General features: G+C 38.7%; 1 long non-coding RNA gene across 1 annotated transcript; it reads right to left on the bottom strand.

Moving 5' to 3' along the window:
- Window positions 1-12,795: 12,795 nt before the first annotated feature.
- Window positions 12,796-15,956, bottom strand: LOC148131177 (uncharacterized). Its single transcript, XR_015748535.1, has 2 exons — window positions 15,879-15,956; window positions 12,796-13,236 (listed from the first exon to the last, which is right to left on the bottom strand). It is a non-coding gene; the product is annotated as an uncharacterized LOC148131177 (long non-coding RNA).
- Between the last annotated feature and the right edge of the window lie 281 nt (window positions 15,957-16,237).

Below are 16,237 nucleotides of genomic sequence, written 5' to 3'. Positions count from 1 at the left end.
ATAAACAGTCCCTAGTATTCTTATTTGGAGCCAATAAGTAAAAGGTTACAAGCAGCAGCACGTTGCATAAATCAAAAGTTCCTCCAGGTATATCCCGTCTAAGCAAAGATAACTTTATCACAGTTTATTAACGGAAATAGAGGTGTGCTTTTAAATGTGGAAATTTAAGATACGGTATGATGGAAGAATTCTGCTACACAAAATAAACACAGGCTTCTAGGATGCCTTTATTAATGACTGCATTAAGCAGAGTAACCCAATTATGTTATACCAAATCACCACCCTCCAAGATCCCTTATCTTTGTCCAGTCCTCACCTGACGCCCTTAGAGCAAGGGTGGGTGAAGTCCTACTGGTTAAGAGCCATACCTGTTTCTTATCTTTGAGTTTCAGAGTCAGAGTCTATGACTCAAAATGAGTGGGTTTGTGGATACCTAGAATTTTAAAACAAAAACTTAAAATCCACATACATACACAATCCTTAATGAAGCATTATGTGTTGAAACAATATTAAAATAATTGTTTTGAATGTAAATGATAGTTTGGCACTGGAAACTATACCAGCACTTTGAGGAAGAACCAATAAACCATAAGCAATCATCCCAGAATTTCTGCGATTCACAGGATGTCCTGCCTTAAAGAAGCAGCTGTCATTCTTTTTACAGCTTGGCTGAGAGATCAAAAGCAGAAGCACAGAACAAAAAAGTATTCATTAGATCAGGGGTCGCCAACCTTTTGGATTCAATTTTTTTTACTACCGGTTCTGTGGGCGCGGCTTATTTGGTGGTCATGGCTTGTGGTCATATGACTGGGTGGGTGTGTCTTAGTTGTTATGTGACTGGGTGGGCATGCTTGGTGGTCATGTGACTGAGTGGGCATGGCTTAGTGGTCATATGACTGTGTTGGCGTGACCAACTCAATGTCACTCACATCAAGGGGTGCCTCACCTGGCCCCTCCCCTCCCAGCCATTCCTTGTCACCCAGCCTCAACTTATCTATAGTTTTGTAAAAATCTTGTTCACCTTTTTTGACTTTATTATCTACATACTATAGATGTACTTTCATGGACCACTGAAAGGAGGAAATGGCTCACATGCTTTACTCAAGAGTGTGATAGGCAAGAGGCTTTTAAGGGGCTGCCACAAAGAAAGGGGGACAATGTATTTTCCAAAGAAGCAGAATGCAAACAAGAAGTAGTGGATGGAAACTGAACAGAGAGAAGCAACCTAAGACTAAGGAGAAACTTCCTGACAGTGAGAACAATTAACCAGTGGAACTGCCTGTCTCCAGAAGTTCTGGGTGCTCCAACACTGGAGGTTTTTAAGAAAAGACTGGACAACCATTTCTCTGAAATTGTACAGAGTTCCCCCCCAAGGTCCTTTCTAAGTGTTATTCTGACACCTTTCCCAGGATTTCTACTCAGAGTTTGGCATCCTCAGATTTCTTGCCTGAGCTGGGCGTTGAACTAGAAGACCTCCAAGGTCCCTTTCAACTCTTGTTAAACACGTGCATTTTATGCTCTGGACTATTGACATTGAATGCATGTAAACCCTGAAAAATATGTGGTAGCCCTGGGCAAAAGAAAGGCAGAAAAATCACTCTAGGTGTAGGGACAGTGTAAAATATTAACACATGATAAATAATGGAACAATTAAAAATAATAGCACAGTTTTATCTCTCTCTCTCTCTCTTCCTATTTTTTTCTTTCTTTCTCTACCTTCCTCTTTCTTTCTTTCTTTCTTTCTTTCTTTCTTTCTTTCTTTCTTTCTTTCTTTCTTTCTTTCTTTCTTTCTTTCTTTCTTTCTTTCTTTCTTTCTTTCTTTCTTTCTTTTCTCTCTCTCTCTCTCTCTCTCTCTCTCTCTCTCTCTCTCTCTCTCTCTCTCACACACACACACACACACACACACACAGCACTTAACAGACAAGCATTTTGGAAGCAGCTCCTTTAAACTTCTCCAGGGCTTGAGTGGATTCCCCACACCCTCTGTCAGACCGCACACCTTCTCACTCCAGCACTTTAACTCACAAGGGGAAAGTGATACTTGGAGTGTCCATGGGGAATCCTTGGAGAAGTTTTTAAAAGACCTGCTTCCAAAATGCATTTCTTTTACGTTGCAAAAGTGCTCCAAGGCTCGATTCACCCCCACCCCCTCTGTCAGACCGCACTCTTTCTCACTCCAGGCACTTTAACTCACACGGGGAAAGTGATACTTGCAGCATCCATGCCTTTCTTCCTTTTCCCCGAGGAGAAAGAGGACGTGGGGAATGGAAGAGCGATCGCAAGTGAGCGACTGGGTGACCGGGTTGGGGGTGTGGCCAGCCAGGGATTTGCACTGGTTCGGCAACCCGTGCCAAATAACCTCTACCGGTTCGCCCGAATAGGTGCGAACCGGTTGAATAGCACCTTTAATACATATACATACATAAATATACATACATATATATATATACATATATACATATACACACACATACATACATGATACACACACACACACACACACACACACTTATTTAATTATAACAAAAATGTAAATGCTTAATGATAACAAAATAAAACATTCTGGGCTGGAAGCCTCCCCCCACCTGGCACCTTCGAAAGAGACAGAAGAGCAGGCGGGGTGTGAGTGTGTGTGTCTGAGCTGAGGGGCCTGGGGCAACTGCCTCTGGGGGAAGCAGAGGCAGAAAGGGGGCTTTGCTCTCCTGGGGGGCAGCACCCCTTGGCTGCCACTCCAGGGGTTTCTCAGCAGGCATCTGCCTGCAGAAGGACTGCCGCTCTTGGTGATTATTTGGGGGCGGGGGAGGGGAGAGAGAGAGAAAGCATCTCTCGCATTACCCGGGGAGGAAAGGAGGTGAAACAAAACTCACTCTTTCACTGAGACCTACAAAACACCAATCTACCGTGTTCCAGGAGTTCTTAGAAATCATCAAACACTCCCACTTGCAGTTCCCGTGCTTCCCGACTCAGGTCCCTGAGATGCATGCTCCCAAACATGGCGGCGGCGGCAACAACAGTCCCCTCCCCCCAGCGCCCACTGTCAGCTCTCCCCATTAGTTTTCTAGCTTTGAATTGCTCCCGGCTCTCTCTCTTTCCTCCCTCCCCCCACCCACGTGCAGGCGGTAAAGGAAAGGGAGATGGAGACATGCACAGCTCTCCCCTTTTCCAGCCCTTGCTGCCTCTACCAACATTGAAGCCTTGGAAATGCATGCAAAGCCGCCACTGCAGTAGCACCCTGAGTTGTTTGCTTCTCCACTCCTCCTCCTCCTCCTCCTCCAGCACCACCTCCTTCTCTGGGTAGGGCGATTCTTAACTAACCAAGAATGCTAAGGCAACTCAGGACACTACTGCTGCGGCGGCTTTACCTGCATCTCCGAGGCTTCGATGTTGGGAGAGGCAGAGAGGGGTGGGAGAGTGGAGAGCTGCGCATGGCTCCATCTCCCTTTCCTTTCCTGCCTGCATGTGGGCGCGGGGGGAGGAAGAAAGAGAGGCGGGAGCAATTCAAAGCTAGAGAAATAATGGGAAGAGCTAACAGCAGGCGCTGGGGGAGGGGACTGCTGTTGCCACCGGCGCCAGGTGTAGGAGCTGGTTGGTGTGTACATCTCAGGGACCTGACTCTGGGGTCCCTGGGAGCCGGGAGGCACAAGCATGGTCCAGATTAATTGCTTCTGGGGCCATTTCTTCTGCGACCCACCAAAATTTTTCCACGGCCCACCGGTTGGCGACCACTGCATTAGATCTTATTTATTTATTAAACTTATATACTGTCCATCTCACCAAAGGTGACTCTAGGCAACTAGATCTTCCAGATCAAAATTAGGGGAAGCTTTTGCTGTGGTGGTGGTTTGTATCCAAGAAAATCTGCTTATGTGACATTGTTTTCCTGTCATCTAAATTATGCATCTAAAAATTAATGAGGGGTCATGTCAGCAGAGCACAAAAAAGGAACTAATTTGTCTCAAGCAATTTTTGTGATTCAACAAACCTCATTATCAACCACAAGAATAATAACCGTGTAACCTGTATTAAAAACCATTGAGGATCATTAAGTGTTATGTAAACTGTGCACATATCACCTTTGAATCTTTTCAGAAAGAGGTGGAATTTCCTGGTATTAGATTGCATCTCTGTGACTCACCACATATGGGCATTGCTTGGCCTTTATTTATATATAGCATTTCTTACAGGAAATATCTGAAATGTATTTAATTTAAAACTGTTCATCCACATTCTGCTTACGTACATGGGGTGGCTGTAATTTCACAATATTTACCTTTATGCACCAAAATTCAAGCATGTAATTTATAGACATTTTGCTAGGTCAGAATCTCTATAAATCTTGTGCTCAACTTTGAACTTCAATTTTTTTCCACTTTCCTTTTTCTCCAAAGAATGTGGATCTATTTATCTAAGCTCTATTTATGACTGGTGAAGGCAGATTGGCATTTTGCATCAAACATCAAAAGAACACTCTCCTCTAATGTAGAAAGCCACAAGTACTATTTTGAAAATAATTTCAGCAGTAATGATAAGCCCCCATTCCTCAGCTACACCTGTAAGCAACAATTTTGTTTAGGCAACATGCGGGACAGGCTTTACAATGCACACCAGTTTGCTTCCAGTGACTTTCTACCAGTTCCATTTCCAGCATGTTCCATCTGAGTATCTTAGCCTTCACTATTACTCTGGGGAATCGGTATTTTTGAGGCAGGTCTCACGATATCAGGAACACATTGGGATATAGAGCATGTATTTGCTATGCATGAAAAAAGTTCCATAATTTCATAAATTCCTTCACAGGTGGAGGTTTGGATTACACGTATTATACAAAGCCCTTTCCATTTCTATGAGAATTACCGTACTTCCATGTAAATAATCAACAGTAGTTCAATTAGTCATTTCATGATAAGAACTACTTCTTTACTAAGACTGCCTAATAAATTGTGAAATGAAGATATAGACATAATGCTGTGTAAATAAGTGTGTATTCCAGACAAGAGTTAGAAGAGTGGTGGCCTTTAATTATTGTGTAAACTTAGACAGCTTGGCTCCCAAAACATGGGTGCAATTGGCAATTTTTCTATTAATAGGCCTTAAGAAAATTCTGCTTGAGATGGTGACCTTTCTAACTGCACACAAAATGCACTGGTCTGAAGGAGAAAACCATTATGAAGACAGACAAAGCTTTTTAAGCGGAGATTTATAAATGTAGTGCTTTATGACTATCAGAAATTAGTGTTTTATATGCTTAACTTCCATACCATCACAATTTGTACATGCCACATATTCTAATTTTTTTATTTCCTGTAGAGGTTTTTGATAAATTTTTAAACAGTAACTGTTAATCAAAGTTTGCAGAACTATTGCAGCAATCTAGACAGAAAGTCTGATTGTGTTTCCAAACTGGCATGGCTAGCAAAAAAAATCACCTGTTGAGCATACTCTGAGCAGATATTCACTTGACTCAGAACTATTCAAGCTTATAAGGATAACCATAATTTCAACACATTAAAGTAAGCAAAAGTTGATCTAGCTGCCATTTGATTGGATTGGGCCAAGGTAGCATTCCAAGCCCTGTAATGTGTAATTACAATTAAACTTCATTTGCATTATCCCCAGGGGTGGGATTCAAATTTTTAAACAACCGGTTATGTGGGCGTGGCTAAGTTGGTGGGCGTGGCTTGGTGGTCATGTTATTGACTGGGTGTGGCCAACTCAATATCACTCACATCGAGGCACGCATTTCCTTGCCTGGCCTCTCATGACTGTGGGGATGCTGCAACAGTCGTAAATGTAAAAAATTGTCATAAGTCACTTTTTTCAGTGCCATTGTAACTTTGAATGGTCACTCCACACAAGTAAAGTACCAGCAAAGGAAGGGAAAAAAACTCCAGAGAAGTTCCAGAGACAGGAAGTCTAGTCCTGCCAAGAATGTAATAAGGGTTAACAGAGAGGCAGTTTCTGTAAGCAACACCAGAATGTTTCCTACCTGCCTTCCTTACAGGATCAGGCCAGTAATTTCTTCTAACAACCGGTTCTCCAAACTGCTTAGAATGTTAACAACCAGTTCTAGAGAATAGGTGCGAACTGGTAGAATCCCACCCCTGATTATCCCCCATTGGTTATTACTGGAAGATACAGACAAAAAAGAAACAGTTTTTTATATGATCTTCATTGAAAGGAAATATTGCAACTTCAGACAGGACTTCAGTATGGGCCTTCAAGCTGCTTTAAAAAGTAAGAGAAGGGAGGCGTATGTTTTCTGTATACAGTAGCTGAGAAATGTATTTTTGAATATAGACAGAACTTTGATTTTCCAAATATTGTTCCATAAAGCAAGGACCATGGTGAAATGATTTTTGAAATGTAGATTTAACTAATTAACTTTATTGTCTTCTTGGGTATAAATTAATTTGATTTCTAATACAGAATCAGATTTTGGATAGTGCTATTCATTATGTAAAGCCTACACAACTATCCCATTGGTTCCTCAAAGACTCCTGTTGATTACTGTATGCTTTCATTTTAATACCCATTTATGTCCATTTGTTTCATTATGTACTATATAGGCTACCTAAAGCAGTGTTTCTCAATGTCAGCAACTTAGGGTGTATGGACTTTAACTCCCAGAATTCCCCAGCCAGCATGAGTTCTGGGAGTTGAAATGCATGCATCTTAAAGTTGTTGAGATGAAGAAACACTGATCTAGACCAGAGGTCGCCAACCTTTTGGACCTCAGGGACCACCAAATTCATAATTTTAGATCCCAGGGACCACTAACCAGTTCTGTGGGTGTGGCCTAATTTGTGGGTGTGGCTTGGTGGTCATGTGACTGGCTGGGCATGGTTTGTATGTAAATATTATAAATATTTATATAAATATTGATTTTTTCCCAACATTTCTAGGAACTGATTAAAAATTATTTCCATCATGCATGTTTTTATGATTAAAAGTAGTCCTTGATTTACAACTACAATTGGCACCAGAATGTCTGTTGTTAAGCAAGGCAGTTAAGTGAGTCACACCCAACTTGACAACCATTTTTGCCATGATTGTTAGGAGAATCACTGCAGTTGTTATGTGTATCCGCATTGACTTTGCTTATTGGAAGCTGGCTGGCAAAGGTGCAAATAGTGAACATGTGACCACAGGACACTGCAACCATCATAAATGATGCTAGTTGTCAAGCACCCAAATTTTAATCAGGTGACTGTGAGGATGCTGCAATGGTCGTAAGCATGAAGCCAGGTTGTAAATCACTTTTATCAATGCCATTGTGACTTTGAATAGCCACTAAATGAATCTAAATCAAGAACTACCCTGAAATACATTTGAGACTAGAAGTTGCGTACATGCAGTATCCAGTTTCCCCCAGTACAGTTACTAATACAAAATATAAATTTTAAAATCAGGTAATTGAATAGAAATATTTTCTTTCTCAAAACATGCTAAACCAAGGTGAAAAATAGATTTTCATACAGGTTATTATTTTTTTCATCCATGACATTATCAAAGGCTTCATACTTGATTAAGCATACAATTCAGTATATGTATTTATTTATTTAGTAACTTTATTTGCCACCCCTCTTGCCACAAGGCAACTCTGGAAAGCTTATAAAATTAAAAGCAATAAACTAAATACATACATACATACATACATACATACATACATACATACATACATACACACACACACACACACACACACACACACAAATTATAAGTTAAGTCAAAAGATGAAGTGGGAGGGAAGTGCAGAAGGTGATGTGGGATTTGCTATTAGTCCATCAACCACCTCCAGCGTGGCACTCCCCATTGCTAAGCCAGGTTTTCAGGCCCTTATGGAAGGTCAGGAGGATAGGTGCAGATCTCACCCTAGGGGATGAGATGTTTCAAAGGACAGGAGTTATGGCAGAGAAAGCTCTTCTCCTGAAACCTGCCAGCAAAATTCCCTGACTGATGGGATCTGCAACATGCCTCCTCTGCCAGCACGGATGTGTAGGGCTGTCACATTGGATTATGTGGAAATATATTGCACTGCATTCATGGGATCTTATTTTCAAGTAAAAAAAATATAGAATGGTAATCTCTGCAATGCAGAAAAGGTAGCAAGTTTAGTAGGAACAATTTGACAATATTAAAGTAGAGCAAAGCCTGTCACAATATCTTATTTAACACATTTCGTTATATAAGCTTGAAATTCCACCAATTCCACCTGGTTCTATAACGGATAAAGATAAATAATGCTCCACATGGAATTTTGCCAGGTTGAAGAAAAGACAAATCCTAATAAATGTTATCCTCATCTTGGCTTCCAGGATTAAATAGTAAAAGCAAGATTAGTGACGCCTCAAATTTACTATCACTTAGTCTTCCGTTTCCCATATGCTCTCATAAAAGAGGTTTATAGCAGTTTGTACATGTGCCAGAAGTTGTGATGGGTGGCAGCTAAGTACAATATACTATCCTTCTATATTGTTATAAGGTTTCCTTTATAAATGATGTATGCAAATAACCACAGCAAATAACTTTCCAACAAGTGTCATTTTGATGTCTCTAGCTCCAATGTGTACTCTTACTAAAGTCAAATATTACTCCCAACTTTTCTTACCGAATTAAGGCTAAAGCACCATATGAATAGTGATATTAAAGCCCTTACATATGCCTCAGAAAGGTTAAGTGATTCTGTCAGTAAAACTAGATAGAATCAGACCCAAGTTAGTTTTTTCAAAAGACAAGTGGACTACTTTTTCCTTGAGGAAGAAAAAAGCAGTCTAGTTGCCTTTTTTTAAAAAATATATATTTGGGTTTTCACAAAGAAAACCATAATACAAATAAAACATATTTTTTCGAAAATAGCATGGTCCCGGGTTATCACTTCTTCATACAGACACAAACTCAATTTCTTGCTCATTCTTGTGTTCTATTCCATATCTTATTACTGTTTTACATTTTCTACAATTTTCCCCTTCTTTTAATTTTCTCAACTTTATTTTAATTATCTCATCTCAATTTAAATCATTATATTTATACTTTTGTTTGTCCTGTTTCAATTTCATATTATCTTTTTCTCATTAAACAAATTTTCCTCTGTAGTTACTAATTGGAGTATGACACCTTTATATCTTTTAATTTTATCCATTCAACTCTTATTTAAGCTTCAATTTATACCTTTAAGATTATAACATTCAATATAATACATAACTGCCAATTGAATTCTGCTTGGTACATTCTTAGAATATATACTATATTCTTTAAAAAAAGATTATATATATATATGTAAACAAAGCCCACATTCCATTCCAATTCAATTCTATCATTAATATTCCTTAAAATCTTAACATCTTTAACATTTCTTTTCAATTGAATATCATACTTCCTTGGGAACACTTATAAACTTTCCATGATTAATTCTTTTTTTTCCATGTTTCTCTTCACTTGTATTTTATAAATCATTAATAATAATTAAAATGTTCTCATCCTTTCCTAATTTAATTCTCTCATTCACTTTATTTCATTTTACAATAAGTATTTTATCCATCATTTTAATCATATTTTCTAAAATTATTTCTATTTGTAATATAACAATATATTTCATATTATCTTTTCTCCTTAAACAAATTTTCTCCTGTAATTATGACACCTTTATATCTTTTAATTTTATCCAACTCTTATTTAAGCTTAAATTTATACCTTTAAGATTATAATATTCAATATAATATATAACTTCCAATCAAATTCTGCTTGGTACATTCTTAAAATACACACTATATTCTTAAAAAAAGATTATATATATATGTAAATAAAACACTCATTCCATTCCAATTCAATTCTATCATTAATATTCATTAAAATCTTAACATCTTTAACATTTCTTTTCATACTTCTTTGTGAACACTTGTAAACTTTCCATAATTAATTCTTTTCCCCCCCATATTAATAATAATTAAGGTGTTCCCATCCTTTCCTACTTTGTCTCATTCACTTTAATTCATTTATTTATTAACAAACATTCCACACATTCCATACAGTGGATATTTTATCCATCATTTTAATCATATTTTCTAAAATTATTTCTATTTGTAATATAACAATGCTATCTTATGTACCTTTGCAGAGTCCCTTTTACAATTAGATTTTCACCCATTATCTCTAAACAAGCTTGTGGTTTCAATCCTTATATCTTTTCCCTGTTCCTCTATATCTTGTTTCTGTCTTTTATAACTTCTTTTCCTTTCCTGTTTCCCCTTCTTCTTCTCCTTCCCCTTTTTACCCCCTTGTCTCTCTACTTCTAATTCTCTCTTCTGTAATTCCCTCTTCTGTTGCTTTCTAATATTATACTTATCTTTCAAACTATTCTTCGTTTTCTTTGTTGTTTTTTCTAGTCTTAAACCTTTTACTCTCTCCCCCTTTCCTTTTAGTCCCCCACATAAAATTACTTGATCATTAAAGATGGCTTCTTCTTTGTCCCATTCTTCTTGTTCTGCAAGCGTTTCTTGTTGTTTCTCATAGTTCCAGATCTCCATTTCTAAAAATTGAAATACGAAGCCAATAGAACCTCTCCCTTCTTGTGCATCTTCTTTCCGTTTTTTAAGTTCCATTTTCAGTTCTTCTAAGAGTGATGCCATTTTAAACACTTTAAACAACCACCCGATTAGCTTTAGTCATTTAAATACAAAAGCCAAAAATCACCAAGTAATCCAAATAATGCAAGGTTGTTTCTTCTTGCTTCTTTTTTCACCTTCTCTTCCTGGGGCTCTATTATTTTGTTGCCAAGTTTCAGTTAGAATGTATCTTTTAGGAATCTTGTTAGAGTTTCACTGTAAATTCCTTTTAGTTCCAGTTCCATTCCTTAATTCCAGGCAGTCTCCTCCATTTTTCCAGATCCTGCCCTTTTATTCCTGCTTTTAAAAACTTTTAAGTTTCCAGAAATCTTTCTTATCCCTTTGACATTTTATTTTCAGCTTAAATGCCTATTAATGTCAAAGTGGATTTTTTTTTTCAATTTCTTGCTTAAGTCTCTCAGCTGTCAGTATAAGAAAGGGAAGAAAAAAAACCAAATCCTTTCCCTTCTCTCTCTCCTTCACTGCTTCAAAATCTTCTTTGGGAACAATGTTATTTTTTATAGTTTAAATTCCAGAGTATCTTACGTTGTACCTTACCTTACCTGGTGAATAAAACAGCTGAGGTGCAGCAATCCCCTGTGTCACGTGAATCAGCCGGGCTGCAAAACACAGAAATATAGGACAGACTAGGGCAGGGGCGGGTGGGCATTGCCAACTAATCACTGGAACTACCAGTTCACCCGAACCAGTCCAAACCAGTGGAATCCCACCCTGGCAATGACCCTGATATTACAATAATTTGCTACAAAGAAATTGCAAAACACTTCAAAAGTCAAACAATGTGGGACTTTGACACATTGTAATAATGCTGAAGTTCTGGAGCATTACATGGTCCTGTTTTTAGGGATTTGTTTCAGCTTCTAAAGCCTAAGAATGGAGACAAGATGCTTACACCTACCTAACCCACCACATGTAAGGCTGGATCTTGAATATTAAGATCATAGAGTTGCTGGTTGATAGGGTAGGTATAGGAAATTGTAACCTCCTCTCTTCATCAGGAGTAGTCATTCATTCTTGGATAAATCAATAATAGGGCCTCTTCTATAGAAGGCCTAACTGATCCCAAAGTAATTTACCAGTGAGCTAGCAAGCAGCAAACTCTTATTCAGAAGTGCTATAAAAAAGAATTTAGTTTGAAACATCCCTCATTTACCCTTTCAGCAACCAGGTCACCTGGTCTCTCACTTTCTTTCCCTCCACAGTGATGCTGAAGCTGTGTGAGTGTAGTTCAGAGAGGTAATACCTCAAATCACAATCAAATGAACACAAAACTTCTGTGGCCACAACTTTAAGTGAAAGATTATTGAGAAGGGGAGGGCAAAAGGAGCAGAGAAGCACTTTCCTACGTGCTCCCTTACTATATCTCACAATTTCCACAGTAGTAATAGTAATTGGGGGGGTGTTCCTAATATTTTTCTCACAGACAGAGTGGTTGTCAGCAGAAAACAATATGGTCCAAGAGATTAAAAAAGAGAATTGTGCTTCTTTTCTCATTCTTATAGCTGTATACATACAGAATAACTTTTGTTGGATAAATCACTCAGACATTAATTTTATTCCAGAAAAGCAGGGGTGGGATTCAATTTTTTAACAACCGGTTCTGTGGGTATGGCTTAGGTGGTGGGCGTGGCTTGGTGGTCATGTTATTGACTGGGTGTGGCCTCTCATGACTGTGGGGATGTTGCAACAGTCATAAGTATGAAAAATGATCATAAGTCACTTTTTTCAGTGCCATTGTAACTTTGAATGGTCACTCCACACAAGCAAAGTACCAGCAAAGGAGGGGAAAGAAAACTCCAGAGACGTTCCTGAGACAGGAAGTCTAGTCCTGCCAAGAATGTAATAAGGGTTAACAGAGAGACAGTTTCTGTAAGCAACACCAGAATGTTTCCTTCCTGCCTTCCTTACACGATTAGGCCAGTAATTTCTTCTAACAACCGGTTCTCTGAACTGCTTAGAATGTTAACGACCGGTTCTAGAGAATAGGTGCTAACTGGTAGAATCCCACCCCTGCAGAAAAGTCATATGTAAAGTGGGGGGGAGGAATAGAGGTGGGTGATTTAAGCAAGACTAGCCACCATCTTCAATGTCACATAAGCCACCATGTTAAGTAAGTAGGCTTCAGGGAGCACATACTCTTTTGTGTATATCCAAGCTTCAAATGAGCACACCATCGCTCTTATATTTTTTAAGGAAACCAAAATAACAGCTTGCAACTTACAGAGGAAAGAAGGTGCATTCTAGGGAAATTAGCCTGAGAAAGCATTACAGCCATGAAGTAACGGGAGTCTGAAACTGTTTACTACAATCACAATTAATTATGCTGGAGGAGACATCTTGAAAAAAATATCATCTACTGCAAATGGGACAAAATAATAGTTTCCCCTTTTCCTGCATATTATTCTAATGTTATTTTCTTCTCATAATGTGAAACACACACGAGGCATTTAACTAAATATATCAGGGTGGATTTTCATTACTGGAGCTATTCTTTTCCGGCTCCCATCTGGTCTATGTCATGTACAATGTAATACTATGTCCTGTTCACACCACTTCAGGTGTAGACCGTTCTTCTCCATTTGTTCCCGAATAGCCACACCCAGCCAAGTGAACCCTGCAATGACAAGTGTGGAAGGAAGTCATGTTGTCTTTTCACACAGCAGCCAATATAGTGTCTCATTGTGGCAGAGCCTGAGAAATTACAGTTTTAGTTCCCACAAAAGCCACCTTAGAGAAATGCAAATTCCAGCCATCATGCAAATATATATTTTTGGTGAGCATTTTTGTGAGCTTCAGTCACAGAAGATATAATCTATGTATGTGCTGATGTCATTCTACCACTTATAGCATTCTTGCGTTTTGGTTTGTTCTTCTCTATTTTTGTTTCCAAGGAGAAGACTATTTGTTTTCCTGCAGAAAGGTGAGAGGAAAATGCAATTTGGAGTAATGGCAAAATGTCAGGTCTAGGAATATTGAGAGGAGACAAGACAGGAAGAAGAAAAAATGGAGGGTGGGTATAAAACCACAGATGATAAATGTTTTCAGATTCCATTGACCAAAAGTTCACATCTAGTTACAGTTATATTGAGATTATCTTGGCCTCAGGTATTAAGACATTTCTTTCTTTCTTTCTTTCTTTCTTTCTTTCTTTCTTTCTTTCTTTCTTTCTTTCTTTCTTTCTTTCTTTCTTTCTTTCTTTCTTTCTTTCTCTCTCTCTCTCTCTCTCTCTCTCTCTCTCTCTCTCTCTCTCTCTCTCTCTCTTTCTTTCTTTCTTTCTTTCTTTCTTTCTTTCTTTCCTCCCTTCTCTTCCCTTCCCTCTCTCTTATCTCTCTCTCTCATCAGTGTTGACTTCTGATGACTACCTGGGTGAACCACTGTGGGGGGGTTTTTAGCAAAATTTCAGAAGTGTCTTGCCACTGGCTCCTTCCTAGGGCTCAGAGAGGTGTATGGCTTGACCTGATTTTACTTTTTCTTTATGAATGCATACCTCAGAATGGTTTCTGCAATCATTTGCATGCAATAAACAAAAATAAAAAGCTCCTTTTTGGCATCAGTTGTTCATTAACTTAAATAGAAAAAAACCATGTGGGATTGTATCTGCATTATAAGCTGGGAAGGAAGCTTTTCCCAATGGTGTGAGACTGTTTCCAAGAAATTAGGGTGGCTTATGGTATTCTAGGAGCACAGTGTTAATGTTTCATTATAATAACCTTCTCAGAAATTATTTTCTATCAGTAATGTTTCGGCTCAAACACAGTAGCTTCTTTGATGCGGCTTCTTTTGGATGCAGCGTTTTCACCACCCAGGGCAATTAATTCTAACTGAAAGGTTATCTATTCTGCTATGTTTCTTGATACTGGATCATGCCCTATATTACCCTTGCCTTTCAGGAAACAATTCAGCTTTTTCTGCCATCCAATCTAAATAAGGATATTTCCTTACTTCAACAGAGAAACAGAATGACTTCAGGTCAGAAAAAAAATTAACAGGGGTGGGAGTAACTCCTGTCTTCCTGTTGGCTTCCCCACTGAGTTTCCTTGTGAGAAGCCGCTGGTGTAAGAAATCTTCCTTCCTTCCTTCCCTCCCTCCCTCCCTGTTACTTCCTGCCTTCCTTTTTTACTTCCTTCCCTCCCTCCCTCCCTTTCTGCCCTCCTTCTTTCCTTCTTCCACTCTCTTGTCCTTTCTTCTCTCTCTCCTCCCTCCCTCTTTGGTCCTCCCATCCTTAGCTCAGGATGTAGGGATGGCAACATGCATATATAGCTCTGTACTACAATATCATGCTGCTGTCATCTGAGCCTTTTGCTTCACTCTGCCTAACAGTAGAGCCAGGACAACAAGGGCTTGGCAAAAGATGTCCATGTCTTACTCAAAGACAAATACCACAATGTTACCCCAGCTCTGAGTGACACCAAAGTCAAACACTGATGCATTCTCCTCCTGCTTCTGCACTTACTATTGACTCAAGGCCCTGTTGGGAGAGCTTATTTCTTTGTCCAAGATGGTACATTTAATCCTATGCAGTGTAATTACATGCTACCCTGTTACACTGCTCTGAGAAGGACAGTGATGTAAAAAAAGAAAAAAATGTATTGCTCTTTTAAACCAATTCTTAAATAAAGGAACATTCAGTGAAGTTTATTTTTTTTCACGCTGGGCCTTCATTTAATGCCTAAAAATAGAAAAAGAAAAAAGATACAAAGTAGTGGTGGGATTCAATTTTTTTTACTAATGGTTCTATGAGCGTGGCACGGGAAGGATACTGTAAAATCTCCAGTCAGAGGTGGCATTTGCCAGTTCTCCAAACTACTCAAAATTTCCGTTACCGGTTCTCCAGAACTGGTCAGAACCTGCTGAACACCACCTCTGATACAAAGAAGTGGCTTTCAATCAGAGGTGGTATTCAGCAGGTTCTGACCAGTTCTGGAGAACCGGTAACGGAAATTTTGAGTAGTTCGGAGAACCGGCAAATATCACTTCTGTCTGGAAATTTTACAGAATCCTTCCCCTGCCACGCCCAACAAGCCACGGCCACAGAACCGGTAGTAAAAAAAAATTTGAATCCCACCACTGGTTTCAATATTCTTCACAACAGTTATAAGTATAATTATGTTATAACTTCTGTCTCTAAAGTTACATCATACTCTTATTTCTATAATCTATTCTGTCTAATCATCAAAGCCAGAAATCACAAGTTCATTTTTTTCATTGTTATGTAAACATTCCTTTAGAGGTTTCCAATCACAATAGATATAGTACCTTTTCTTTAATCAAAGACGATAATCTATGCATCTCAGCAAGATCTGTCAATTTCACCAACCGTTCCTCCACAGTGTGTAGTGTCCAATGAGGAGTTTAGTATCCTAGCTTAGCTAGGGGATTCAGAGATTTGAGGGGAGGGGTTTCTGCACTTACAATAAAACAAACACACCTGTAAATCTTACTGTAGGTGAAGATAATTTACTTACCTGATATTTTAAATCTGTATTCCTGAGCAATCTTTAGTCTCTCGTGTACCAAGGAATCCAGGAATATCTTATGGCACCTGCAGCATTTATTCTAAGCAGATATATCATTCAATTACAATGCAATCACAACTAAATTAAAAAGAGAGAGAG

The sequence above is a fragment of the Notechis scutatus genome, chromosome 3 (assembly GCF_049901735.1).
Source record: "Notechis scutatus isolate UNSWTSFEM ecotype Mainland chromosome 3, rNotScu1.2, whole genome shotgun sequence".
Lineage (NCBI taxonomy): Eukaryota > Metazoa > Chordata > Lepidosauria > Squamata > Elapidae > Notechis > Notechis scutatus.
This window is presented reverse-complemented; position numbering and strand designations above follow the sequence as displayed.